Here is a 27,980-nt window from a genome sequence, read left to right as displayed (position 1 = left end):
TTGGGAAGTTTGGAGGACACTCAAGAAGCTAGAGTGAGGCGTAGTTCTCCAAACTTCCCGCGTGCTTCATATCTCGTGGAACGAACGCTGACGCATGAACCAATTGTTAAACTGTATAAGTTGTTTCAACGATTTCATTGCTGGGTTGAATTGATCAGGAATCTTAAGTTGCTTCGTGCGAAACGCCTAGACTTCAACAATTGCCTTTAGGGAAAATAACGCTTTAAAGAAACTTTTTTTTACCAGACAAAAGCTCTCTCAGTGCAAAAATCAATAGGTGATTTTGTTTCCATTTGTGTTCTTTCGTCTTTTGCGGTTGTGTCACCATTAGTTACCGCTGCTTGCGAAATATTGGAGGGCCACTTTATTGGATTTCCCATTGCTTTAACGCTTCAGTGTCCTATCTCGTATTTTGCTATCATAAGGGACCACCGTGATTTTTGTAACATCAAGACCAACTGACGGTAATTCTTAAAACATAACTACTATAGGCATGCTGATGTTGAATTCTTCAAGTTTATAACAAGCTGTGTCGTGGATTGTCTTGAAAACAGCGTTTTTACTGTCAAGCATCAATTAGAAATTGTCCGTAATACCCAGTTTATTAGAAAAATATATTAGAAATGCTGCCTTGATATTGCACATGAGAAATTTCATAAATCAGACAAAACGGTAACTACTGAAGGTTGGCATCTTATTCCTCCTCTGAAGTCTAAAAAGGATAACGACGGACGAAATTAAAATCAACAATCTATAACTAGATAAGCAAAAAAGAACTTCAAGTTAAACACACCCTTCAATCAACAAGCCACAAGTAGAAAATAATCATATGCATATCATCTGCGCTTTTTATATCAGTTTTGAGACCCCATTGCCGGGAGGAATAATATCCGTTTGCATAAAAATAAAATCAATCTCCAATTCCAAGCAGTGGTGCTAAATACTTGGGCGCTAACAAAAACAAAATTATTTGATTCAAACTAATCCCTTACATCTGGAATAAGATTTGACTGAATTTTCCAATTCGGTTTTCAACCATGTTCCCGAACAAGTCTGACCAGTGAATCTGACTCTAGAACTCAATTATCAAGGGCCGGACAAACGAGCGCATCGAACTTCTTCTGTCTTCCAAAATCGCTTTCGGGTCTTTTACTAAAACAGGCATCTAGAGTACGATAACATAATTTAGTTTGATCTGTTCCGATTTGCTTAGCTAAAAATATTAGAAATAGATGCCTACATTCTCCTATTTAGCTGGACTAATTTCTCTCAGTTAAAGACATGAAACAATTTTTTCGTGTTTTATTTTAATTGGCTTTACTCCAGAAATGATTTCTTGACAATTCAATTCGAGATTATTACGTAATTTAGGCCTTCCGAAGAGACTTTCAACCAAATGAGCTGAACATTCAGAGTCAGTTTTATTTGAGGCGGGGCGGGAAGTGTGGTTGCTTGCTACAGGATGATGTGATGATTCAGTGCTTTCCGCCAGGATAGGCCCTGTATTCTCAAATAGTACCAAAAACTCTGAGCGTTGGGTTTCCAAAAACATTTTGTTAAACTTTAATTAATTTCTTGCTTCCTCTAGAAGCAGGAATGCGTTACAATGATTACAAGGAAGAACATTTCTCCACATTTATAATGAAAGTATAGATATCCTTTGTTCGTTTCTGTACGTATTCTATGACTGACTTTAGAAACCCAATTTTATGATTTTAGAAAGGTTTTGAAAGTTATAAAAGTGATCGCCTAATAAATAATAATAAATATAAAACTTATATTGCGCATATACAATAGAAATATTTTATATGCGCATTACAGCAATAAGATCAAATTAACAAACCGGTCAAAAAGCTATCATAAAAACGTATAAGCAAATCACTTAAAAGCTATCTCAAAAAATGTATGTTTTGCGAGCTTGTTTAAAAGATGTGAAATGGGAGTGATATAACAGATGCGAGGAGTGTTGTGTCAAGTCTCGCAGCAGCATTTTGAACTCTTTGAAGTTTATTCATATGAATTGCAGGAAGGCCATATAAAAGACTGTTGCAGTAGTCCAATTTACTAGTGATAAACGCGAGGACGAGGGATATAGCAGATTGATAAGGCAAATACTTTCTGATCCTACGTAAGTTGTAGAGATAATAACTGCAGATGTTATTGATATGGCTAATCATATCAAGATTAAGGTCAAACCATGATCCCAAGTTTTTCACCTTTGTTAAAGGACATATTCGAGATTCACCAACAACACAGTGTGAAGTAATCACCTTCTCAAGTTGCTGTCTTGTTCCAAGAATAAGAAATTCTGTTTTGTCAGGATTAAGTTTTAATCTGTCCATCAGCATCCAGTTCTGTAGATCACGAATGCAGGATTGTATAGATGACACAGCAGCAGTTTCGTTGGTGGAATTACCAGGTTTAAAGGCCAAATATAACTGAGTGTCCCCGGCCTAGGCATGTACGTTTGGCAAGTGGTTGTTGACAATATTGAACAGCTTACTGGAATAAATTACGAATAATATAGGACCCAGGCAACTGCCTTGGGGTATCCCATAGTCGACATTGAACCGGTTTAATAGTACACCATCAACTGTCATTTTCTGAAAGCGACTACATAAATACGAGGCGAACCAGTCTAAGACTTTTTCCAGATACACCAAATTCTGTGCACAAACGGTTTAAGACAGAATTTGGTGGTCAACCGTGTCGAAGGCAGCGCTGAGGTCCAGAAGGATAAGAGGCGTAACGTGTTGTTTATCCATATTCATTAGAATATCATTTTTAATTTTGAGTAGGGCTGTTTCAGTACTATGGTTAGGACGATATGCTGATTGGAGCGTAAGAAACAGGTTATTCTTATCCAGATAGGACTGTAGCTGATCCGCTGCTGCTCGTTCGACTAACTTAGAAACAAACTGGAGATTACTTATAGGGCGAAAATTTTTGAAAGCCAAATCAGAACCACACTTCTTGAGCGTAGGAGTTACAAGGGCCTCTTTCCATACGTCAGGGAAGACACCAGACTGTAATGACTGGTTAATAATAATAGTTAGCAAGGGCACGAGGTCATCCAAACATTCTTTGACTACTTTCGTGGGGGCAGGATCCAGAGGACACGATTTCGTTGGTACACTAAGCAAATGTTTCTTTACAGAGTCTATACTGAGGAGCTCAAAATTAGAGAAGAATCCTGAGGAAGATGAGGGTTGGAAACAATTTGCCGATGGAGATAAGGTACTGTGATTGTTTTGAACTGTGGCTGCTACGCTAACTCAGTTCATTAGCAAGGGTGAACTTGTTACAGTGCTCTGAAAAAGGGGACTCCTTCACTTGATTAAGCATCTTTTTCGTGATGGCAAACAATTTCCGTAGATCACCAGACATCTTATTAACAAAGTCGGAGTAAAACTCACGTCGCACTATATTCATAAGAAACGTCGTTATGTTTCTTAAAGCTTTGAAGGCCCGCCAATCGGAATCGAGTTTAGTCCTCCTCCATTTACGCTCAGATTGCCTCCGCAACCTTCATATGGACCTGATTCCATCCGTGAACCAAGGTACACGAGTCTTGTGTACAACTGATCTCGTACGAAGGGGAGCGTGTTTGTCCAGGAGTGCTGAAAGCGTCGTATTTTAAGTGTTTACCAAGTCATCAAGGTGACTCGGAATGTTCCATAACAATTCGGACGCACGAAGGTCAGTCTTAAACTGTCCATAGTCAATCGAATTAATTTTTCGATAACTAACTTTCTTAGCAGTAGGGTTCGATTTTGACGTAATTAAATTGCAGAGGACAGTACAGTGATCAGAACGGAAATTATCACAGAAGGGAGTGCCAGCAACAGTAGAATCAGAATTCCGCGTGATAATCAAATCTAATGGGTGACCATGGAGTTGCGTTGGAGATTTCACATGCTGTTCGAGGCCCATAGAATCAAGCAGATCAGTAAAGGCGACAGAGTTAGGATCATCGTAAACATCCACGTGAATATTGAAGTAAGAGTGTCGACACATGGCTCATGTCTAAAGGCTTGATGACATCTGCCTTTGTTCCACTCTTACTCCTCTCCTTGAACACCTTCGTCTCCTTCTTTTTGTGGTCCAGCCTCCCCCAACCCCCCCCCCCCCCGCCCTTCCCTCCTCTGGTCCGCCATCAAAACGCATATCACAAGGAGCAACAACATCAACAGGTTGAAGAGACGCTTTGAAGTCATTCTTGAGTCTTACTTTGAAGAACGTGCAAAGCAGTTTCGTTCCAGGGGGCTCGGATTCTGATGTTTGTGTGGACGTACGAAGCAATAATTATTGTTGGCTTAGTCCAGCCTACCAATAAAAGAAGCTTGTTGCCTTGACCTCTCAATTTACATGTTTTCCATGTGCTGCGTTTTTATCACGGGGTGTTAAAAGATTCGCAGTTTTTCAATTTATTCGGAGAGGAAGAGGTCAATGGCTAACGCATCTACCATATTGAGTATGCCAAAAATGAAGGTTCAGTTTTAGCCTTCCTAATATGTTCGACGCATCAGTGGGTATTTTTTGTCCAGTGGTTTTGTTTTACTGGTAGCTTGGACTTGATGAAATCTTACTTGAATGTATTGAAAAACTGCATTTTACTCTGGAGGGGGACTGAAAAGAGCAAAACAGGCAAATTTGTTTCTCCTTTGCTAGGATTACTCTAACAAAACGTTGATACGTGAAAACAATTATATTAGCATAAAATTAGGGCGGTATTTAGAGATTAAAATTGTTAGTCCTTTTATTTGAAGTAGTTTTTTTTTTATTTACACGGCAATGCTAATTGATTCAAAATCCTCATTGATCTCAAACAGATCAGACTAAAATCCGGAGCCATCTGACAATTAAGACTGATAAGAAAACGAATCTGATCAAACGAGACAGAGAATATCATTGTTTTAAAATCAGAAGATGTTTTACAATATTTCGGCTTATTAGAGAGTCAAAGTCTAATGAGGCGAATTGTGAAGGCAATGTTACCGTACAAGAGGTGCCTTTAAAGAGGCCATAGAACAATCTGTGAACACAGGGATCATCATTATAGGTAGTTTGCGCGCTTAAATATTCTCTGATTGATGACTTTAAAATGGTGTTCACCACGTATTTATCCCAAACAACAAGAAGCTAAGGTTACTAATTGATATTATAGGCCATGAGAAAAACACCAAGTATCTTTGTGATGGTATATTTTAAGCCTGGGAAATAGATGAGAATGATGTATTATTCAGTCAGTGAAACTGGATACTCGGAAAAAAATGGACTTCACCCCCTCAAATCTCCTGTAGGTCAGCGGTAGAGTAAACGAAGTAGTATACTAAACATATCGAAAGGTGAGACGTCTGACTTCTATTGTGAGATCTGTTACTTTGATAATTTTAATCGTTAAATTCAGCCTAAAATAGAATGAAGTATCACTTTCTGAACGCTTCCAGAAACTATTATTCGTTTGTTTACAAATGTGGGACAAATAAATAACAATGTTATAAAAGAGGATTTCAACCGTTGGGATTTAAATTAGGCACACTGTGAAACCTTGCGTTTGGCTAACTGGCTCGACTAATTAACCAAAATAATAACATCTAAAGTTGTCGAGAAATCGTAAAATAAGAATCGAAATATTCCCGGAATCGACAAATTACCCTAAGAGAAGAAGCTAACTACTAATCTATAAGTCATGTTTCAACGATTTCAGTGCTGTGTTGAATTGATCAGGAATCTCAAGTTACTTCGGGCAAAACGCGTAGACTCCAACAATTGCCTTAAGGGTTTACAAATAACCGTTTAAAGTTACCGTGTACGTTCAGAAACAAGTTCTTACGAACAAAAAAAGAATTTTAGAAAAAGAGTGAGTATTTGCCAAGAAATTGGGACGTAAGCGATTTCCACCGGAAGTTAAATTTTACTCTAATTAACAGCATATTGCTGCCGATGTAACCACCCGTTGCGGTAATCGCGCTAACGGTCTTCCTATTGTCTTGAACCCCTCATGCTGGTGTCGCGGTTCGAATATTCTGTATTTAGTGGAAGAACTTGCGTTTGTTCGAGTACGAAACTGAAATAAAAGAAAACAATAGCTTTAAGCTACACTTTAAAGTAGGTAAAGGTCTTAATATCTTCCAGCCAAGCGAATATTTGGAGACGCGCTTCATGCAATTCGCGAGTCCGTGAATCGCGCATCGCAAGCTGCCCCCTTTTTTTTATTTGCGGCTGAACGTGATCAGATCACTGAATCCTGTGTTCGGTTGCGTAAAACTTACAAGTCTCGGTAAGCAGAAAAAAGAGAAAACAAACAAACAGAACTGAAAAATTGAAAAATAACGCTAAGAATCAAGAGGCAAAGTAAAGGGAAAGTCACCGCTTTTGCTTGTAGTGTTTTCACAGACTTACTGTATAAGTGTTTTTTCCAAAGCGTTAAACGGAGTCAACTCTTTTAAACGGTTCCGTTCAAACGTTTTCTTTCAAGCGTCAAACGGAAACTTGTTTCCTATTTGTAGCATTAACGTATTGGAACGTTTTTCAAGATCGAATTTACGTCCGAACTTTCCATACGCAATCTCGAAACTTCGCTATTCTCAACAATATTTCGCTCCAATAGATGTATTCGCCGGCTTTTCGAAGAGTACCAAGAATTTTCGTTTTGACTGAAACAATACATGCGGTCACGATGGTTCCCCTGTAATTCCGTAACGCTTTGTGCTGGAAATTTTGCCCGCGTCTGCCGCTTCTGCTTCGGCCCAACACCTTTGCTTGATGGGGACGGCTTCAGTCCCCGTTTTGTTTTTCTCATAATGATAACAGACAACAAAATCGACGTAACAAACACTGCAGATGTCCAACAAAATGAAACGCGAGTACGTGCAAAACTGCGAGAAATTTTTCACAGGAGGTGACCTAACGAAAAAATAGCTTTCAAAATGATTGGCTAATTTTCCGTAAAGGTGTTAGGGGGCGGTACTTGCTTGTGTAGCGAGAATTTTTGGCCAGATTCTAGAAAAATATAAAATCAACAAAAACTTGTCGCGGAATTCGATAATTCTAAAATTATTTCCTTGAAAGCCATTTGCATGCGTTCACTCCGCATGGTTTTCTACCAGTTTTGAAAATGTTCTGTAACTTTTGAACGCAATGGAATTAGGGAAAACCGCGACACCTCTTTTTAAGCTTGATCCTGACCTGGAGAAAAAAAAAAAAAAAAAACTTCCAAAATATAAAAAAATCACATTGAGTTGTAACTCCAGAAAGACGATCTGTGCCTTCAGGTTTTGACTTCACGGAAAACCTGGGAATTTATTTTCTTGGAAAAGCAATGAAATATTTGAATACCCAGTTCTATAAGCTTTATTTTGATTAGGATTTTGGGTATCTGTGATGGAACTGAGAGGGGCTACATCCGTTAAACTGAAGTCACCCCTGAAGGCCACGGTAACTTTAAAGAAACGTTTTTACCAGACAAAAGCTCTCTCAGTGCAAAAATCAATAGGTGATTTTGCTTGCATTTGTGTTCTTTCATCTTTTGCGGTTAAATCAGCCTTATTTACCGCTGTCCGTGAAATCTAGTGTTGGAGGGCCACTCTATTGGATTTCCCGTTTCAGTGTTCTATCTCGTATTTTGCTATCATGAGAGACCCCCGTAGTTTTTGTAACATGATGATCAACTGAGGGGAATTCTTAAAACATAACTACTATAGGCATGCTGACTGCGGGGTAACTTAACGATGTTGAATTCTTCAATTCATAACAAGCTGAGCTGTGGATAGTCTTAAAAAAAAAAAAAACGTTTCTATTAGTGTCAGGCATGCTGACTGCGGGGTAAGTTAAAGATGTTGAATTCTTCAAGTTCATAACAAGCTGTGTTGTGGATTGGACATCTTGTGAAACAACGTTTTTATTGTCAAGCATGAGTCAGAAATAGTCCATAATACATTAGAAATGCTTCCTTGATATTGCACGTGAGAAATTTCATAAATCAAAGACAAAACTTTAACTTTTAAAGGTTGGTATCTTCTTCCTCCTCTGAAGTCTAAAAAAGAAAAAGACAGACGAAATTAAAATCAACAATATATAACAAAATAAACAAAAGAGAATTTCAAGTTAAACACACCCTTCAACCAACAAGCCACAAGTAATAAAATAATCATATGCATGTCACCTGTGTTTTTCATATCAGTTTTACGACCCCATTGTCGGGAGGAATAATATCCGTTGGCATAAAAATAAAATCAATATCCAATTCCAAGCAGCGGTGCTAAATACTTGGGCGCTAACAAAAACAAACTGATTGATTTGACTTGACTGAATTTACCAATTCGGTTTTCAACCTTATTCCCGAACAAGTCTGCCTAATGAATCTGACTCTAGAACTCAATTGTCAGGGGCCGGACAAACGAGCACATCTAACTTCTTCTCTCTCCCAAGATCGCTTTCGGATCTTTTCCTAAAACAGGCATTCAGAGTACGATAACATAGTTTGATCTGTTCCGATTTGCTTAGCAGAAAATATTAGAAATAGAAGCCCAAATCCTCCTATTTAGCTGGCGTAATCTCGCTCAGTTAAGGATATGAAACAATTTTTTCGTGTTTTGTTTGAATTGGCTTTACTCCAGAAATGATTTCTTGACAATTCAATTCGAGATTATTACGTAACTTAGGCCTTCCGAAGAGACTTTCAACAAAATGAGCTGAACATTGAGAGTTTTCATTTGAGGCCGGACGGATGTATGGTACTTTGATTTGATGATTTAGCCTCATCATCACGAGGACCTTGATGTGTAGAGTAGTTTTATATTGGAGAGTTTTGAAGCCACCAGATTTACCGTGAGTAGTGCTCTCCACCAACACACAATTGAAAAACAATTCGCTCTCCCCGACACAACCGTATGTTATAGTATAACACATGGCCAACAGAAAATATTTCTTATCATTTATTATTTCAAGAAATGACTAGAGCCATAATCTTGGGATAAGAACTGCTTCTACGTTCACAGGAACGTCAAAAATGTTTCAGAGGGAGCAACCTTGACATTTCCCGGGGGAGCGTGCCCCCGTACTTCCCTTAAGGAAGCTCACGTCCAGTACTTTCCGACAGGATAGAATCGGTATTCTCAAATACTGCCAAGAACTCTGAACGTTGGGTTTCCGAAAACATTGTGTTAAGCTTAATTTAATTTCTTGCTTCCTATAGGAGCAGGAATCCGTTACAATGATAACAAAGAAGAAAATCTCTCCACATTTATAACGAAAGTATGAGAAAAGGCAAAAAGTGCTGAAATTGTTCTTACCAAAGATGTCCTTTGTTTGTTTCTGTAGGTATTCTATAGGTGACTTTGGAAACCCCATTTTATGATTTTAGAAAGGTTTCGAAAGTTATGAAACTGATCGCCTACCAATATTGTCGACACGAGGCTCATGTCTAAAGGTTTGATGACATCCGCCTTGCTTCCACTCTTACGCCTTCTCCTTGAACACCTTTTCAGCTTTCTGAAACATCTTCGTCCTCTTCTTCTTATCCGTCCTCGCACTACAAAAGCCTCTCCCTGGTCCATCAGAACGGAAATGATAAGTAGGAACAAAGTCAAAAGGATAAAGAGACGCTTCGAATCCATTCTTGAGTCTTACTGCAAAGCAGTTTTGTTCCGGCCGGCTCGGATTGTGATGTTTTTGTGGACGCACGTAGTAGTTATTACCGTTGGCTTAGTCCAGCCTACCTGAATAAAAGAAGCTTGTTGCCTTGACCTCGCAATTTTCTACGTGCTGCGTTTTTATCACGGGGTGTTAAAAGATTCGCAGTTTTTCAATTTATTCGGAGAGAAAGAGGTCAATGGCTAACGCATCTACCATATTGAGTATGCCAAAAATGAAGGTTCATTTTTAGCCTTACTAATATCGTCGACGCATCAGTGGGTAGGTTTTGTCCAAATGTTTTGTTTTACTAGTAGTTTGGTCTTGATGAAATTTTACTTGAATGTATCAAGAAACAATTGTTACTCTGGAGCGGGCAAAGAGCAATACAGCCATTGTTTCTCCTCTCAAGCGAGTATTCTAAGCTAAACGTTGATACGTGAGAACAATTATATTAGCATAAACTATGATTAGTGCGGCATTTAAAGATTAAAACTGTTATAGTCTTTTTATTTGAAGTAGTATTTTTTTTATTTACACAGCATTGCTAATCGATTCAAAATCTTCGATGACCCCTCAACAGATCAGACTAAAATCTAGAGCCATGTGACAATTAAGAATTGAAAAAATAAATTAATGAATCAAACGAGACGGAGAATATCATTGTTTTAAAAACAAGTTTTGGTCTTTAGACGTTTTACAAAATTTCGGCTCTATTAGAGAGTCAAAGGCATGTAATTAAGTTAAACAAGTGGACAACTTATAAATCAAGAGTAATTTAGAACAATCTGGGAACACAGGAATCAGCGTTATAGGTAGTTTGGGTGCTTTAATATTCTCTGATTGATGACTTTAAAAGCGTGTTCACTAAGTATTTATCCCAAACAACAAGAAGCTAAGGTTACTGATTGATATTTAGGTGCATGAGACAAATATCAAGTACCTTTTTTAATGAAATAAATGTGATGGTATATTTTAAGCCTGGGAAATACACGAGAATAATGTATAAGGGGTCAGTAATACAAGCATACTCGGAAAAAAGTGGCTCCCTCTAATCTCTTGTAGGTTAATAGTAGAGCATCTGTACTAGTAATCATTTCGAAAGATGAGACGTCTGACGTCTGTTGAGAGATCTGTGTTTTTGATAATTCAAATCTTTAAATTCAGCCTAAAAATAGAATAAAACATCACTTTCTACCGTCACTGTCTTGATCGATGGGGAACGTTCAAGTATTCCAGAAACTATTATTGTGTTGTTTACAAATAAGGAACAAATAGAGAACAATGTTATAAAGGCCAACATTGTGACATTAGCATAATGTGATTTTATCTCGAGGCCCGTCATAGTTAAGTATTTAGGTGTGCCGTTGCATGGACTGGGGCAAGGAGCGTTGTCAATCATAGAACTTAAGCCAATGAAATGAGGTCAGATCTAATAACACCGAGGTTATAGGCAAGATCAATTTATCTCGTGGTCCTTCTCGCCTTCATTCCCATCGTGTTAACATCCGAACGCAGATCTCCGGTACTGTAGAAGAATTATTTTTCCCGCCCCCTCCCCATGCTCCGGCCTTTCTTTTTAGGCCTTTGTTGCCTTTTAATATGACTTGGCTCTTTGCCGATATTTAACCCCACCTTCGCTTAAGAGATTGCGTGATGTTTATTATATCGATGTTCTTGTTGTCGTGTGAAATAAAAGCGTCACTTTGTGGCCAATTTACCCCACATTAGCAGTTATCATTTTATCTCCCGTCAACGTCGTCAGCAAACTAGTGCGACGTCACGCAGAGCCTCGGGTCCCGCTTCAATAGAGACACGCGGGTTTCGTGATAAAAAGAGGATTTCGACCGTGGGCCGGGATTGAAACAAAAATGATGATGATATGGTGCACTCTGAGACCTTAGCTTACGTGTGGTTAAGTGGACTATTAAATCAGAATAGTAACACTTAAAGGTGTAGAGTAATTACCAAAAAGAATCGAAATTACCACGCCATCGTCAAATTACCCTAAGAGAAGAAGCTACCTGCTTGAACCAGTGCTATAAATCATGTATGAACGGTTACACTGCTGGGTTGATCAGGAATCTCAAGTTACTTCGAGCAAAACCCCTAAACTCGATCAACTACTACCCTTAGGGGAAATAACCCTTTAAAGAAACGTTTTTACCAAGACAAAAACTTTTTTACTGCAAAAATAATTGGATACCTTTTCTTGCATTTGTGTTCTTTCATCCTTTGCGGAGAAATCACCGTCATTTACCACCGTGCGCCTAATATCGGAGGACCACTTTTGTTGGATTTTGCCATCGTTTCCCAGGATAATGTTTCAGTGTCCTATCTCGCATTTTGGTATCATAAGAGACCATCGTGGTTTTTTATAACATTGTAATCACCTACGAGAATAACCTGAGGGTATTTCTTAAAACCGAAGTACCACAGGCATGCTGACTACGGAGTAAGTTAACGATGTTGAGTTGTCCAAGTTCATAGCACATTGTGTTGTTGATTGTCCTGATTCCTGAAATATTCGCCTCCAAGGAAACAAAAAAATGACAAGTCACTCAAATTTAAAATGGATTGGCAATGATGATAGTTAGCAGAAATCGCAGGCACGTCTTCCTTAAGTCAACAGCACCAACTTTGTCACCAACATCGATTTTTGACAAAAGTTCGAAGCGCTGCATGGAATCCCCGATATCAGAAAAGGTCATTTTTACTCAAAATGGAATTGCTTTGAAAATTCCCCGAGAAAACAGCTCCCTTAAATACATCTGCCCATATTAAACAATTACTCGATACAATTTAGCCCTATAAAATGAATTATTTCATGCGGACAATTTGCCAGCTTTCGAGAGGCCCACTGTAAGGGCACCTGATACCTTAATGTAAGTTATATTCAGATTTTGATCAGAAAAGGAATAAACTCAAGGATCCCAGATAGAACACGTCACACAAAACTCAGTTTATTAGAAGAGTACATTTGGTTTGACTTCTGGAATAATTATAGGAATTCATTCTCAATTGACTTGGCATATAAATGTGTTACTCTGGATTCACACTACACAAGATGATAAATGAGTTTGCATTCTTTACGCACTACATATGCAGTTTCGAGAAATGCTTCCTTGATATTTCACATGGGAAACTTTATAAATCAAAAACTGAGATTTAACGTCTGAAGATTGGCACCATATTCCTCCATGAAGCCTAACGAGGAGGGCAAAAACCGAAGTTAAAATCAACAATTGAACAAGATAGGCACGCAAGAACTACAACTCACACTTAAATAAACAAATCAAAAGTAGAAAATGATAATGTCCCTGTCATCTGCATTTCTAGGATCAGCGTTTTGACCCCATTACTGGGAGCTATATATGATACCAGTTTGTATAAAAGAAATCGATCCCCGATTCCAAGCAGGTTAGTTGAACAACAAAGAAAAATCTTACTGAAAATTAATACTATTTAATTGATATTGCCTTCGGAGCAAATTCTGCTGTAAAATGACTATGTTTATGGAATCGCGATTAAAGACTGTAAGCCCAGTGGTGCATGCTGATAGTTTAAAGGAAACCTTGTCTCGCTATGCCTCGCCAAGGAGCACCACAAAAATACCACCAGGTATTAGTGTCTCCAAGAAGCATAACAAACAGTCGTGCTAAATACTTGGACACTAACATAAGCAAAATGATTTGCTTAAGACTAACCCCTCACATCTGGAATAAACCCGACTCCAGTAATTCACCAACTCGGTTTTTAAACTTATTCCAGAACAAGTGTTATGAATCTGACTCTAGATCTCAATTATCAGAGGACGGGCAAACGAGCATATCTAACTTTTTCTGTTTTTCAAGATCGCTTTCGCGTCCTAAACCTAACAAGGATTCAGAGTAAAATAACACAGTTTGATCTGTTCCGATGTTCTTAGCTGTAAATGTTAGAAATAGAAGCCCAAACACTCATATTTATATTTGTAGCTGGCCTAATGTCGCTGTGGTTAGGACCTGAAACAGTTGTTTCGTGCTACGAAAATATCAGATGGCTTTACTCCAACAACAGCCAACATTTGTCTACACTGCTGAAATTGTTTCCACCAAAGATGTTCCTCGTTTGTTTCTGTAGGTACTTTGAGGGTGGCTTTGGAAGCGCATCTAACCATTTTTTTTTAAAGGAAAGTACAAGTTTTTGGAAATTGTAATACTGATAACCAACCACGATTGTCGACATATCGTTTATATCTAAGGGCTTGATGACATCTGCCTTTACTCCACTCTTACTCTTTCTCCTTGAACACCTTTTCATCCTCCTGGAACATCTTCGTCTCCTTATTTTTGGCCATGCAGAAGCTTCTCCCTAGTCCATCAGAACGCATGTCACATGCTAGTAGCAGCATTCTTGAGTACTTCCAGTTGAAGATCTTACAAAGCAGTTTCGTTCCGGCCGCCTCGATTCTGATGTTTTTGGGGACGCACGAAGTAATAATTATTGTTGGCCTAGTCTATCCCACTAATACATGAGACTTGTTACCTCGGCCGCGCCGTTTTCAATCTGTTGCGTTTTTTTACGTAGTGTTAAAAGAGTCTTAATTTTGTTTGTAGATTTATCCGGAAAAGAGGAGGTCAACGGCAAACGCGTGTAACATATATGCCAAACAAAAGGTTCATGTATGTTCGCGCATTAATGAGTGTTTTGAGTAATACACAAAAGCCTTATTTTACTTGCAGTTCAGAAAAGATCAAATCTTACATCTCCTCTTGCGAATGTTCTAAACTAGACGTTGAGAAGTATTAAAGGATGAAATCAAGGCAACATTTATATCAAGTTGAAGCCGTGATTTTAATTTTTCCAGCATTGGTAACTGATTCAAAACCCTTAGTGATCCCAAGATCGTTCTCCGTCATTCTTGCTCAAAGTTTAATGTGTGCATCATAATGAATATGCTGGGACACCCTCTCTATAGAGAGAGTCTGTTCAGCAGTCCTCAATCGCCTCAGAAATTCGGATTAAGGTGGGGCTCTACCTGAATTTGAGTGAAATTTGAAGAGGTTTTAAGAATGGATAGAAGAAAGAAAATGATTTTTGGAACACTAACATATCCGTCTATTAATTATTAACTACAAATTCTAATTTTAAAACTTCACTAAATCTTCAACATTTCTTATTTCGTTTAATTTTTTACCAATCCTTCAAGAAAAATTATTTCCTTCCAAATATACCTAAAAATCACCCAAAAATTCATAAAACACCCCAAATCATTGATTTGTGCTATGAATGGAGGGTTTTTGTATTGCTTGAACTGCAAACAAGATATTTCCATTAAACCGATTTTAAGCGGCGTGAAAACGGCTTTCAGGTGTACCCCCACCTTAAATAAACCTGAGTAGCAATTTGGGGAAATGTCACCTCAAACTTACGAAATACTAAAAAAACACATCTTTGTTTTAGTTTTGTATTGGCAATGATTTCACAGGTAGTTTTGGTGTCGGAAAGCCAGCAGCAAGTAGAGAATTAGGCGAATAAGATTTAGCTTCCGTAAACTTTCTGACTCTTGAAGTTTCAGCCAAGTTTATCTAAACAGATCACTGAGACCACTGATGTTACCTTAAAAAATTGTACCGTTAAAAAGGTCATACAACAATCTGGAACACATCATTACAGGTATTTGGTTAAATATTCTCTGATTGATGGCTTTAAAAGGGTCTTTACCAAGTATTTATCCAAACAACAAATATTTAAGGTTACTAATAGAACAGAAAAGGGCATGGGAAATATTTCAAGTATTTTTTTTTAATGGAAGAAATGTGATGGAATAACTAAGGCCTGATTAAAAAAAAATGAGAATGATGTATTATTTCGTGAGTGACACAGGCATTCTCGGCAAAAATGGCCTTAGCTCCCATGTGCCTCCCGTAGCACAGAGGTAGGGCATTCGAGCTACAAATCGGAGACATAGGGTTGACTTCTGTTGGGGGAACTCGGAGGTTGATAATCTTAATCTTTAAATATAGCCTTTAATCTGTTAATAACGTTTAGTTTAGCATACTCGCCAGAGCAGAATCAATGGCTGTTTTGCTGTCTTTCCGCTGCAAAGTTATCGGTAGTTGAGACATTTTTCAAGCTAAAATTTGACGAATTTTTCATGCTGATTGATTTCTTTAAAATGATCTTCAATATTCCAAACAGCAAAGTTTTAAGTTTACTAAAAGACAAGGAAGAGCATTGGTCCTAATTCAGGAAAAGTACGCCTAGACACCTAAATTCATTTTTGAATCATCCTGATAAATCAATTACTTTAAAGGGAACAACCTTCCCCCTCCCCCCCCCCCCCCCCCCCCCACGCCACAACTTAAATGGTGACCAGTCTGTCAGATCAATTAACACCTTGGCACCAGGTATTTATCCCAAACAACAAATATTAAAAGTTGCTAAAAACCAAGAAAGGGCATGGGAAAATTTTCAAGTCCTTTTTTTTTTTTTGTTGGAAATTGGTGGCCTAGTCTAACCTACCAATAAAATAAATCCATTTCCTCGGCCTCGCATTTTCTTTCTACTGAGTTCTTGAAGCAAGGTTGATGTCCAGTCTTCTCAACATGTTCGACGCATCAGTAGGTGTTTTCGGCCAACACTCCTTAGCCTTGTTTTACTAGTAGTTTCGACAGGATCAAATCTTAATCTTGATCTGTATTGAGTCACTGCAGATAACTTTGCTGCGGGCACAAGGCAAAACAGCTATCGTTTTCTCTTTCGAGCGTTCTAAACTAAATGTTGAGAAGCAATTAAAGTTATCTAAGCACAAAATCCGTCAGGGCTGCGTTTAAGAGCCATTGTCAGTAACTTTCTAGAATCCGCGGCGACAGAAACGAAAATTCGAATTTCTTATTATTTGCCCCAAAAGACCCTTTTGGTCAATTATTTTCAAAAACAATATTCAAAAGTTCCAGCGAATTTTTCTTTTGGCAAAAATTGGGAAAGTTCAAAATCGGCCAAAACGTGCCCGATGGCCCGATTGAAATTATGCAAATTAGTACATTTGACAAGACAACGTTTTCTTGAGTTGATACTTTCACAATGGTTTTTACATCCCGTGGCTGGCTTCCAAGCTATATTTTATCTCGACTTGAACATTCTTTCATTTGAAGTTGTCCACGTAAAGAATACAATGTTTGCTATTCCTTAGATAGAGTGATTTTTGCAATATTTCAGATGACCATATCATCGGGGGTATACGAATATACTGGTAATGAAATAAGCCGAGGATGATTATCATTGTTTTAAAACCAAGTTTTTTGTTTATTACAACCAACAAGAAAATGTATAAGCATATTTCAGCTCCATTGCAAAGTCATAGTTGAACAAATGGACAGCTTATAATTAGTATATATCAAGACAATTTAGGCGTATGAACATGAATAGCTATGTTACCGTACAAGAAGGTACGGAAGAGGCTGAAGATGCCATACAACAATCTGGGAACACAGAGAACATCATTCAAGGTATTTTGTTAAAATATTATCCGATTGATCTCTTAAAAATAGTCTTCGTCAAGTACTTATCACAAATAACAAACACTTAAGGCTACTTATAGAGAAGAAAAGACGCGAGAGCAATTTCAAGAATTTTTATGTGATGGTATTCCATCATTCATTCAAACTTGATTTACACATGAATAAAACGTTGATTTGAAGCAGCGATTTTTATTTCCCCTGCATTGCCAACTGATTCAAAACCCTTAGTGACCCTAAGAGCGTCGTCCGTCATACATGCCATAAATTTGATGTGTGTTCATAATGAATATGCTGAGGCACCCTCTCTTTATAAGATCTGTTCGGAAGTCCCCGATCGCCTTAGAAATTCGATTAAAATAATCGTGAATGTTATACCTCCCAACTCAAATACGTTTTGCGATTGGCGGAGAACATGTCACGTGCCATAGGTCAAAACTCAGTAACTCCCTAGGGCGAACAAAACTCACTAACGATTCCAAGGTACAAGTTACTGTAATCAAAATTTTAATTAATGGATAGCCTTGATACTATGTTGTCACAACTAAAACAATACCTTCAGTTTATGACATTTTGGAACTGTGTGTTCATCTAATGCACAAAGACAATGCACAAGATATCTAATGCACAAAATTTTTATTATAAATATCCTGTATACATGTGTACGGAAATACAGAACCACTATGTGGAAAACCTGACTCCATGCATGTAATAAATGTGACGGGCTTGTACTAACAAAGCCAAAACAAAACTTGGCTTTTATTAGAGTAATCAAATGGCTATAGTTCAGCTCTTTTACTGCAGCAAGCCAACAAAACATGTTCCTACTTACTAATAATGCATGTCAACTTGATATCAGAAAATTTTCTTGTATTAATATTTAATCTGTACATTAGAATTTAATCTCTGCCTAATAATTATAATATATTTTTTAAAATCTGTACTTAAAGACATGTAGAGGATAGATGACACTGAGCTACTGAGAAGGGACATGTCAGGAACCCTTAGAACAGATTTAACCAATGGACAAAAATCACAGTTTGAACAAAGAATATCTATTCATTTACCAAGAAACTGAACACCAAGATCACACCATTGCAGAGGTTTGTTTATATAAATGGTAATGAAAAGAAAACTGTCTTACCTTAAGAAAACATTTTTTTGAGTTCCTGCTTCCACAGTTTATCAATAGCCAATTTTACAGTTTAATGCTAAATGTGAACAAGCCTTTGAATGAAAGCAAGGCTACGTGAAGTCATTTTTATACAAAACCGCCTGCTTTTCATGTTACACTGTTATGCATAGTACTGCAGTCTCGGACAATTTAACTAGCGGGAAGGTTCCTTTAGGGAAGGAAATAAACTCAGACCTTCCACTCAAAGGCCGCCGGTGAGTACAACAGGTGTAATAAGCGGCTACGTGTTATAATCTTTTGCTAACACAAACATGGGAGAGACGGATAGTGTTTGGCACGGTTAAAAAAAAATGATATGAAAGTGACATGAACAAGCGTATCTTTACAGAAAAATTAGGTAATGATGACATAAGAAATTTATAAAACTAAATACAAGTCGATGACTTAAAATTCACACATATATTTTTTTTAATACAGGGTAGTTCATTTGATGGACAGAGTGCATTGTCGACTTATATAAACATGCAGGAATAATAATAATAATAATAATAATAATAATAATAATAATAATAATAATAATAATAATAATAATAATAATAATATCGGTGAACATTGCAAGAACTTTCAAAGTAGTAACATGATAATGTTATATTATACCAAGATTAATAGACCAGCCATGAATAGTTTTGTTTGAGTTTTAGACTTTCAGACATCTAAACTATGACTTTTATATATGTATATATATTTTATTGATTTATTCACGTACTATTTTAAGTTTCGCTTGGCTCACAGGTTACGCTATGCGTCAGTCCTGTTTTGCTTTCTGATACTGTGCATACAGATAGTTTTACTGCGCATAATAATAAACAAAACCATAAAAAGTCCTAAGTGAGGCACCGCACTCCCCTCAACAATTCACGAGGAGGAATTTCACTAGTTTCCTTTATAAAACTTCCGATGATTTGCTGAGTGCATTATGACTAGATAAAGCAAAAAGGCTCGCAGACAAGATTGCGAAGGCGCCCTAAAAGTGCAAACAGAAATGAAAATTTATCTCAGGTAGTTTGGAAAAAGTGAACTATTCCAGGGCAAGCTCCAACTACCAACTACTCCGACAAACAGACGCTGTTATCCAACAGATGTGGATGTGAGGAACCACGTGTACCAGGCATCAGTGAAGAAAATGCTTTCCAAAGTTGATCAGGAAAACCTATTGTGTTTGTTGTTGTTCCACATTAATAGCTCTCAAGCCAACCTCTCCTGCGGATTTCGCCAAGCCTGCTTCTCTTAATCACTCCCATTAACTCTTGCTTGGCCAATTTCGTCTCCATGCGTCTTGTCGCTAGCGTGGCTCCGTCACCGAACTTGATGGTTCGCTCCTCCACTCTTTGCATGGATCACAAAGTCTTCCTAGGGATGTCGCTCAGGTTGAGCCACTCCTTTATTCTGTTGGTTACAGCTTGAGTAGTACGTTTTGTCACCAAGATGGTCTGGAGCTTCATCAAAGCTAATTCCTGCATGTCCAGGGAGGCCCTCCTTACTTTTCCCTGCCGTAATCTTGATCTGGAGAGTCCGTGGGCGCAACGGCAAGGTTAACTTGGCTTGTGTTTCCAGGCATCCAGGGAAAATATTGAAAAAAAAAAAAGAGAAAAAATGGCATCAACAGCATCCTTTCAGTTTAGACCCTGAGCTGGTTTTCTTTCTCTCCAGCTGCTGTTGAAAGAAAAATCGATGGAACTGATGAAAATTATGCGCCGACGCGCTGACGATCTTTTGTTTGCGCACCAAACAGAATGGCAGAAACAGCTTATGAACCGTTATAGAAATGATTAAATAACTATTCTTGACACAACCTACAAGACAATGAGATATGAACTGCCACTATTTTTCATGAGTCGAAAACAAATGTTAATTACATAGTGCGAAGTCTTTTACAATTCAGTAGGAAACTACTGCTCTAATATAGGAATCGCTCGGAATATTTTTGGATTGGAATGCCAGCAGGAGGCCCCAATTTTTCATGACTGACTTTTGGCATAAGGAAATTAATACCATTGAGAACACATTCACAGACAGAAATGGCTCAAATGCTTCAAATGAAATGCATGGCCCCCCACCCCCTCTTCCTGACATTTTGGAGGCGTGTAAGTGGCCATTCCAACGTGCTTAAGACAACACTCTTAAAACTAGCTACCGCAGCAGTGGACTTATGTATCAGTGGTAGATCTACTTTTGTATTGAATTAAACATTGGGAGAGCTACTAAATATTATGAAAATTATATAAAACACTATTTTTTTAATTGACATTTTATTTTGTCGCTTACTTACTTACTTGATAATTTAGTCTAGTTGGTCTAAAACTTTTAAAGATTCGACTTGGCATTTTATTACTAACTAGTTTCGTACCACACAACAAGTGCGGCACTCCTCAGATAAAATAGCCAAACTGTTAAAAGACCGTTACAACGTACGCTAATATTAAGAACAGATGTTACTGCGTGGCAACGGGTGATTTAAATTGGCTTAAGAAGAATTTGCTTGAATGCATTTACAGTTGCATGCCCAACCTAAAGCAGAAAATTGATGGACATAATAAATCCATCCTTCGAAATACGAACGAACCATCTCGAGCATGCAACTGTGGACAACCAGCTCACTGCCCTATGGCCGAGCAATAGTTACAACAGAAGACAGCAGGTCAGCTCAAACTTACGTAGGACTTATTGAGAACTCTTTTAAAACAAGATTCGCAAACCACAGGTTATTATTCCGAGACCCGAGCAAGAGACTCGGTACGGAACTAAGTAAACACATTTAGCGTTTGAAAGACGGTAAGTTAGACTTTAATATAACTTGGAAGATTTTAAAGCAAGCTGCGCCTTTTAAAACCTCGCTACAAACCGGTGTAATTTGTGCTTGTCGGGGACTCACTCTGAAGTATTTTAATATTTTCAGGCCAGAACTTGCGACCCTGAACAGGCGCAATGACCTGGTATCTTCCTGTGGGCATTCGAGCAAATTCCTCTTCAACAAATTTAAATCACCCGTTGCCACGCATTAGCATCTGTTGTAATCATATTCTGCCGCACGCTCACATATCAGCGTACGTTGTAACGGTCTTTTAACAGTTTGGCTACTTTTATCTGAGGAGTACCGCACATGTTGTTCGGTACGAAACTAGTTAGTAATAAAATGCTAAGTCGAATCTTAAGTTGATTAGACCAACTCGGTTATTAACGCTCTAGCCCTTCTATTTGTATATATATATATGTATGTTTGTCTTTTTGTTTGTTTAAAAACATTTCCCTTACCTGTTTAGTTGTAATAGATTATTGTTTTTACAATTTCTTCTCATTTACCGACAAGAGATACTCTAAAATGTCAGTTGTCTTCCCCCTCCTCCATAGCCTGTAGGGGGTACGGTGTACTGTGGCTTTAAAGAAAGGAGACGGCTGATATTTCAGACCACGAAAGAGTGATGACAAACTCTCCATTTTCCTGAAACGTGACGAATTAATCTGCAAAGTTATTGATTGACACCTCAATTGCTACGTACTGTGCAGAATCGCCATTATTTAGATACAATGGTTCTGTCGGTTGATCCCTTCTGAGGTAATTGAGTTATCCTTCCAAAATAAAGTTAGAAATCTAGGCGTATTTAGACTTACAACTTCAAAAATACTTCATGCCTTTTGCTCTTTGACAGAAGTATCTGGTAAAAAGTATTTTTAGAAAATCAATCAACAGTCTATCGGCAGATTTTTTATTAAAACATGTGTCTAATTGCAGATAACTTTTGCAGCGACCAGAGGGCAAAACAGCCATATCGATTCTCCTCTGGCGAGTGTTCTTAACTAAACGTTGAGACATTCTGGCCCTGAACTTAAAACACGACTAACGATTTGAGCCCAACGTTATTGTCTTCTAAGAGGTCCGCTGCACAGATTGACGCTGTGAAAAGCGTAGCGATTAGTTGACCCTCGAACTTCAGAGTCCGCGTGTTATTGAAATTAAAGACGCAGTAACTATTACAATTATCAAATTATCTTATGCGAAGTGGTAGTTTTTATTAACATAGGATTGCATGCTACCTGATTCAAAATCTTTAGTGATCGTCAAAAGCGTCGTCATACATTTCCAGACGTTATCGGTGCATCCGGAAAAATACGACCGGGCACAAAATTGCTCGTAGCTGTCAAAAATGTACAAACACCATGATAGTTCACATGGAAACGGGGTCGAGGATGCAAACGTTTGTTGCATAACCGATTTATTTTAAAAAACGAATTTCGTAAGTGTTCCTGTGTTGAAAGTAGCTGTGGTTTTCTTTCTCGCTCACCGCCTTCGGTTTTATTTAAAGCTAAAGCTAATGCCAACAAATTTTTAGATACTCTTTAAGTCAAAGGACATCTCCAATTTACAAAAGTGATCCCATATATAGATTTTCTTTGAGGCCGTATGAGGATGGGTGGTTTTTTTCAAAAGATGTCATTAAAGCTGGACTGCTTGAAAAAGGACAAGTCATAACTGAACACTTATTTGTATTAGTGAATTAAAGCTATAGCGCATTGGCTGGAAAAAAGCATCGATGAATGAAGAATATAACTCCTGAAGACTAAACATGGACTACTCAATATGGTAGACTTCGTAGCCGTCGACCTCCTCCTCTCCAGGTAAATTAGCAACCTGCCGAATCTTTTAACATTGATTACGTGACAAGAATGCAGCAGATAAGAAGCGTCGAGGTCGAGGTATCGAGGTTTCATTCACTTTGTAGGCAGGGCTAGGCTAGGCTATGCCAACAATTAATTCGTACGTCCAGAACAGCTTCAGAATCCGAGCTGCCCGGCGCTAAACTGCTTTTTACGTTCTTCAAAGAAAGACTCAATAATGAATTCGAAGCGTCTCTTTATCCTTTTGACTTTGTTGCTCCTTGTCATTTCCGTTCTGATAGACCAGGGAGAGGCTTTTGTAGTGCGGCGGCTAAGAAGAAGGGGACGAAGATGTTTCAGAAGGCTGAAAAGGTGTTCAAGGAGAAGGAGAAAGAGTGGGACAAAGGCAGATGTCATCAAGCCTTTAGACATGAACCATGTGTCGACAATCTTGGTAGGTGATCAGCTTTATAAGTGCCAAAACCTTTCTATAATCATAAAATGGGCTTCCAAAATCAGCGTCAGAGAACGTAAGAAACGAAAGAGAAGATCATTAGTGGGAAGAAATTCATATCTTTTGCGTCTATTTCCTTAATAGATGTGGATAAATTGTCGCTATTATCTGCTACTTGTTGTATCATTGTATTAAAGGGAATTACAACATGCTTTCTGGAAACGCAAACGTTCCGCTCATGTCGGTGAAAATTTCTTCGGAAGGCATAAATGAACTAAGAATCTAGAAAAAGTTTTCTCGGGTGTAAAGCCATCTAAAACTTTCGTAACATTGGAAAATTTATTCATTTCGTAAGAGAGCGAAATTAGGCCTGCTAAATTGGATGGCAAGGTTCTGTTTCAAAAATTTTCAGCTAAGTAAATCGGAAAAGATAGAACTGTGTTACCACACATTGAATTCATTTTGAAGACCTGAAAGCGATCTTGGAAAAGAGAATATGAGGTCTGAAACACCTTTCAAGGTAAATATTCTCGTTTGTCCTGCGCCTGACATTGAGTTCTAGCGTCGATTTAAGACTTGTTGCGAGAGTGAGCTAAAAAACCTAATTGGTGAATGGAATCAAGTCTCATTCCAGATGTGACGGATTTGACTTACTAAAATCATTTTTCTTATGTTATTGTCTAAGTATTTAGCACGACGTTGCTTATTGAGCTCGAGGGCACTTAGCGTGCTGGTCCTTTCGGGGTGATCGTTAGCGAGACATGACATTTAAGTATGCACAACTAAGCTTACAGTCTTCAATCGGGATTCCATAGACATGGCCAAGACATTTTACAGCAGAAAAGAAATCGCTTCCACCGAAATATAAAACTGTATTAAGATCTTTTAATTCTTGGTTTTCACGTGACGTCATAAAAAACTGAAATTTATAACTAAACACAATTTTGGGTTTTTATCTTCATCACATATAAGAAAATCTAAATTTCCATCGGCTTGTTTGTTTTCAACAGGATAGCATTCTTTGATTTGAAAATAGAGCAGTTTGAATTATAGATTTTTGCGCAGTGCGTGACAGAAGGATTGCAGCTCTAAACATGTCACGTACATGAAAACATCGATTCGCCTCGTGTTTTTTTTTAGGTCTGATCAGCTAACATGTAATAGAAGCGTTAATGTCAATGTGTGAAAGTTCAGCAGAGAGCAGAAAGGCCTTGAAATAGCCAAGGTAAACTCCAGATGTTTTTGCTGGTTTCCGGCCGCCATGTTGGTGCCCATCAGACGGGGCACCAACGTGGCGTCCCATACTAAACTCTGTAATTTTCCGTGGTACATTTTCTCGAATAACTCGATTAGGAGATATCGCCCAGCCCTGTGGCTTTCACACGTTGTTTATGTATCACTCTTCTACAACATATCAATTTCTTGACTTTATCTATTGACTGGTTGAGGATTTTATTTTTTCACTTGCGCGACGATGTGTGAGGTGAAAACCACCTATTAAACGGCATCTTGCACAGTGGGATTGTGTCATCGAGTTATGTGGCCGAACGAACTACCCTGAATAGAAATCTGGAATGAATTATCACGGGATGAAGGATTTGAAAATACAAGGAAAAGTGTGAGCAATCAGATTGTAGAGTAGTTGTTTCGGAACCGGACGCTGGTAGATTTATTGACACCCATATCGGAGAAAAAGACCCATTTATCTCAGCACCACAAGTTTCAAACACAGTGAAGTAAACTGCTTGAAATCCGGGATTTATTTATTTTGTTCTCTGCAAACGGGTATCATAGCTCCTGGCAATGGGCTCACAACAACGCTGAAAATGACAGGCAAACATTTATTTTTTACTTGTCGTTTAAAGTAAAAACAAGCGACATTATTATCACTTGTTTTTAATTTAAGTTGTTTATCGAAAACCATTCGTAACTTGTCGTTTGAATTGCTTATTCCAGTGTGTTCACCTTGTGCTTTTGGGTGCTCATCTTGTTAGAAAGAAAATTGTAAATTATAAGTTAGAAATTATAATTTCGTTTGTTGTTTTCCTTATTAGGTTTCAGAGGAAGAGGAAGATGCCAACCCTGAGACGTAAAAGCTTTGTTTTTCATTTATCAACTTTCTCATGTGAAATATCAAGGGATCATTTTCCGAAACTGTGCAGTTAGTAAAGAGTCAAAGCTCATTTTCGATCTTGTAAGTTGTGAACCCGGAACATTGAATTAAGGTTACCCGATATCTTCAGAGGTGTCTCGCGTTTAAGCGATGAGCGTGTCCAGTTTAAACTGTAGATACCTAAACCCCAAAATCAAATTAAAGCTTATAGAGCTGACTATCAAATCCCTACCAAGAATTTTAAAATAAAATGAATTGTCCAATTTTTCACGACCTCTAATTGCAAGCGTCCGAATCACCTTTCTAAAGCTACAAGTCAAAGTGAATTTTGTTTTTTGCTAATTCAATTGCTCCTCAGTTTCTGGACCCAAAGCGCTAAAAAACGTGTCTGCGTTTTGTCATATTCAATCGCAGTGAAAAGTTATAGAGCATTTTCGAAATAGGATGGAAAAAATGCCGGTGAAGTAATCGTACAAAAATCGCTCTCGGAGAAAAAATATTTCGAAAGCAAAAATTCGCAGACACGTTTTTGTAATTTATATGTTAAACTAGCTACTGTCCAAATTTGAAGGCAAACGAACAAATTCCTTTTGAGTTTTAGCTCTTTGAAGTGGCTCCTACAAGTGAAAAAATTTTATTCGAGAACACAGCGCTAAAAATTCGGCAATTTATTTTATTTCAAAATTCTTGGTTTAGTTGGATAGCCAGTTCTATAAGCTTTGATTTGATATAAGGGTTCAGGTATCTACAGTTTAAACCGGACGCGCTACATTGCTTGGACGCGAGACACCTCTGAAGACACCTCTGAAGTTACCGGGTAACCTTAAGATGCCAACTAAGATTCCATGTATTCCTAGAATTATTCGAGAAGTCAAACCAAATACATTGTTGTATTAACTGAGCTTTATTGACTATTTCATTGATTATTTCTGATTCATGCTAGAAAAGAAAACACCCTTTTCTACACAAGTCTGCGATTACCGATAGCCTGAATAATCTCTGAAAAAAATGTATTTCAAATCTGAGTGACTTGCTTAGTTTTGGTGTTTGCGTCGCTAAAATATAAATATTTCAGAAAGTCAACCAGGAAAAAACAAAACAACGCCAGCATATTATTTTAGGTAAAAAGTTCTTTTAGAACATGAGATGTCTCGCTGAAGCTAATCTATTCAAACACGCCCGACCTGAAACATATACCGAAGGATGGATAGCTCTTTACTCATAATTCAGCAAAATCATTGAAACCGGCCTTCTCGGTACTTTTCAAAATAAAAAAAAGAAAGAAAAATCCGTTTCGTAATTAGGACCCATAGAGCCGTTTACATGTCAAATATGAGCGAAATAGGTGAGATGCGGTGACCAGGCAAAGTTCGAATCTTACAGATTATTGCTCTTATAATTTCTTCTCATTTACTGACAAGAGATACTCCAAAATGTCCGCTGTCTCCCCCCTCCCCCATAACCTACAGAGGGCGCGAAGCCCTGTGTCTTTAAAGGGAGGAGACGGACCATGCAAGAGTGTGATGATAGACTTTCTATGTCCCTGAAACGTTACGAATTAACCTGCAGAGTTATCGATTGATACCTCTATTGCTACGTACTGTTCAGAATCGTCACTAGTTAGATACAATATATTTGTCGGTTAATCCCCTTTGAGGCAATTGATTTATCGTTCCAAAATGAATTTCGAAGTAAAGGCGTACTTTAACTTAGAACTTAGAAAATACGTCATGCTCTTTGGCATAAGTATCTGGTGAAGGCCTACTCTGGGACGTTAAGTCGCCGTAACTTTGGGCGACTTGGGGCGATTTAAGGCGATTTAAGGCGACTTTTAATTAGCAAAACACACTGTAAAATTGAAGCGATTTTAGGCGACTTAAGGCGGTTTAAGGTGGCTTAAGGCAATTTTAGGCCACTTAAGGCGATTTTGGGTGACTTAAGAAAAATTTTACACAAGGTGCAGTGAGTAAGCTAGACTGTTGTCCATGTATAGTTAGGCCTATTAATATACCACAGTGGACATATACAATTGATTTGCCTTGTTTAGGTCCCACATGGATATGGAACCCTTAACCTTAAAGGCAAACAGGATGTTCAGTTGCATGTGAATGATTTATTGTAATCCACCAATCAGGGAAACAAGCCTTAAAATGCATATAGCTGTTAAGATAACTGAGAAATTACCCAGACTTCATCATCACAAAGATTTCAAGTCCTTAGTACAGACACCCCAGTTCAGGCCCAGAAAGGCCTTCAATATGACCTTAACTAACACGCATAGACTTGAACAAAATGTGTCCAAGAAGGGAAATAAAATATTACCTGGATTGTTATGATGCAAGCATTATGTATCAGGAAACTCCATGGGTGATCATCCCCGAAAAATTTGACATGATGCACATTATGCCCACAACTGATCACATCTGGAATTTTTTGATACATAATTCATCTAACAAGAGTATTGATCGGTAATAAATATGTAAAGAG

General features: G+C 38.0%; 1 protein-coding gene, 2 long non-coding RNA genes and 1 pseudogene across 7 annotated transcripts in view; 2 read left to right on the top strand and 2 right to left on the bottom strand.

The window, feature by feature from the left end:
• The window catches only part of LOC146459316 (uncharacterized), a 329,226-nt gene that overhangs the window by 132,091 nt on the left and 169,155 nt on the right, over window positions 1–27,980 (bottom strand). The window lies entirely within an intron of this gene.
• LOC146459330 (uncharacterized) lies at window positions 7,872–9,731 on the bottom strand. The gene is made up of 2 exons (XR_014857999.1): window positions 9,402–9,731; window positions 7,872–8,038 (listed from the first exon to the last, which is right to left on the bottom strand). It is a non-coding gene; the product is annotated as an uncharacterized LOC146459330 (long non-coding RNA).
• On the top strand, window positions 17,052–19,985 carry LOC146459329 (uncharacterized; annotated as a pseudogene).
• Window positions 20,764–26,394, top strand: LOC146459328 (uncharacterized). 5 transcript variants are annotated; one of them, XR_014857979.1, is made up of 4 exons: window positions 22,471–22,565; window positions 22,823–22,947; window positions 23,229–23,380; window positions 25,435–26,394. It is a non-coding gene; the product is annotated as an uncharacterized LOC146459328 (long non-coding RNA). The 5 variants fall into 5 exon arrangements; XR_014857977.1 differs by lacking the exons at window positions 22,471–22,565; window positions 22,823–22,947 and adding an exon at window positions 20,764–20,971; XR_014857978.1 differs by having other exon boundaries at window positions 22,491–22,947.

This window comes from Pavona decussata, unplaced genomic scaffold, assembly GCF_977016875.1.
Source record: "Pavona decussata unplaced genomic scaffold, jaPavDecu1.1 SCAFFOLD_220, whole genome shotgun sequence".
Taxonomy (NCBI): domain Eukaryota; kingdom Metazoa; phylum Cnidaria; class Anthozoa; order Scleractinia; family Agariciidae; genus Pavona; species Pavona decussata.
This window is presented reverse-complemented; position numbering and strand designations above follow the sequence as displayed.